At 38.2% G+C, this 2,422-nt stretch overlaps 1 pseudogene; it reads left to right on the forward strand.

The window, feature by feature from the left end:
* Positions 1 to 1,727: 1,727 nt before the first annotated feature.
* LOC123812096 lies at positions 1,728 to 2,041 on the forward strand (annotated as a pseudogene).
* The last annotated feature ends 381 nt before the right edge of the window (positions 2,042 to 2,422 follow it).

Here is a 2,422-nt window from a genome sequence, read left to right on the forward strand (position 1 = left end):
AGGCAACCAAATGAATGGGAGATGATATTTGCAAAAAAACAGTTCTAACAAGGGTCAATATTAAAAATATATAAAGAACTCATGCACTTAACACCAAACAAACAAACAAACAAACAAACAATCCATTTAAAAATTGGGCAGAGATCTCCCTGGCTGGTGTGGCTCAGTCAATTGAGCACCAGCCTATGAACCAAAAGGTTGCCAGTTTGATTCCCAGTCAGGGCACACGCCCAGATTGTAGGCCAGGTCCTTTCACATCTCTCTAAAAATAAATGAATAAAAAATATTTAAAATAAAAATTAGCAGAGGACATGAACAGACACCTCTCCCAAGAAGGCATACAAAATGGTCAACACATACATGAAATGATGTTCAGCTTAACTAGACTAGCTATTAGGGAAATGCAAATGAAAACCACAATGAGATACTACCTCACACCTGTTCGAATGGCTATTATCATAAGACAGGTAATAAAAGCAAGTTTGTGGAGAATAATGAACCCTCCTTCACTGATAGTAAAAATGTAAACTGGTACAGCCACTATAGAAACCAGTATGGCACTTCCCTCCAAAATTAAGAATAGAGTTCCTAAATGACCCAGCAATCCGTCTTCTGGTTATCTACTTGAAAGACTCAAAAACACTTATTTGCAATGATATGTGCACCATGTTCACTGCAGTATTACTCATGGTGGCCAGGACAAGGATACAACCGAAGTGTTCTTCGATAGAGGACTGAACAAAGAAGATATGGTACATATATACTATCAAATACTACTCAACCATAGAAAATATGAAATACTGCCATTTGCAACACATAGCTGGACCTTGAGAATATTATGCTAAGTGAAATAAGTCAGTCAGAAAAAGCTAAGAACCATATGGTTTAATTCTTATGTGGAATAGAAGTTAAAACTCATAGACACAAACAGCAGTATGGTGGTTACCAGAGGGAAGGGGCTGCGGGGCAGTAGTAAAGGGAAAAAGGGGCCAAATACATGGGGATGGAAGACAATTTGACTTTGGTGGGGGACACATGATGTGATGTACAGATCATGTACCATACAAATGTACACTTGACATCTATATAACCCTATTGACCAACATCACTCCAATAAATGTAATAAAAAATACCCAGTATCATATTAACATAAATGATTGAACTTCAGAACAAAAAAACAAAAAGCAAGTTTCTAATTCTTTAGCTATTTTGTAGAAAACTAAAATATATTTTAAATTTCCAGTTAAGATTAGCAAAATGCATGACCTAGCCTTCTTTTGACAAGTTTATAATCTTTTACCACTTTATCATGATTTTAAAATTGATTTAAAAATAAGGAACATTCAGAAGAATGTAAATCACTACTTTAGAGCATATTTTGTAGTTGTAAAACACTTAACAAAATATTTAAGTAGAAAGAGGAAGTAGATGGGACAATTCATTGCTTGAGTCCTTAACCTATTAAATCTATTAATATCATAAAGACAGTAAAATAAATCAATTTATTTCTATGACTGTAAGCATTGTATTTTAGTATAAACTAAAAACTGCTATGTATGAATTTAGGAATATTTAACATCATTCTATAAAACAAATGTTAAAGTCCTTTTCTAGTCCAGGAACTGGGGCAACTGAGTGTTGTGTTTTGGGTGCTCCACTGAGATTGATTCACCTTCACCTATGCTAGTGCTAGTTGACCAGGTGGGAAACCAAACAGGCAGTAAAACATGAACAGAAGAGTGGATTATTTGGTCACTGAGGAAGAGATCAATCTTACCAGAGGACCCTCAGGTAAATGGTCAAGACCTAAAGAACCTGCTGCCCCAGGATGCTGTAGATCTCTTCTGGAACACAGGCTACGCCATGTCCCTGAGGGTGCAGCACAGGTTACAGGTGCAAAATGGGACAATAGGACAGGGAGATGAAGGGGATCTGAGTGGCATTCCCGTGGCTATGGTGCTGGTGCCACTCTTTGCCCTCAGCATGGTAGCAGCCTGGGCCTTCATGAGATACCGGCAACAACTTTGAAAACCTTGCTTTCTTCCAGTGTTCCCAATGAAGAAAAGATGTCTTCCTTCTCATCCTCCTTCCCTGCCGTTCTCCCATATCTTTCCCTCTCCCTGCATAGCTCACAGGTGATTTAAAGAGACTGTTTCCCAACCAGAACCTTGCTGTTCAAAATCTGCAAGTCCCAGTGTTCTAATGGCAGAGTAAAGGTATTGTTTGAAGGAAAGCTGAAGAAAAGACTTGCTTAGAACAAATGAAGAGTTATATATTTTACTAGGGCCACCAATAGAAGTTCAGCTACAGCCCAAAGAGGGGAGGGTCTAGTCTTCCCATCACCACTGGTGATACCTATTGTCTTAGCTGGCATGCCTCAAAGACCAGCTCTATTATAGAAGAGATAGAGGGGATTTTTTTT

Source organism: Phyllostomus hastatus, unplaced genomic scaffold (assembly GCF_019186645.2).
Source record: "Phyllostomus hastatus isolate PE091 unplaced genomic scaffold, TTU_PhHast_1.1 phas_scaffold_78, whole genome shotgun sequence".
Taxonomy (NCBI): Eukaryota; Metazoa; Chordata; class Mammalia; order Chiroptera; family Phyllostomidae; genus Phyllostomus; species Phyllostomus hastatus.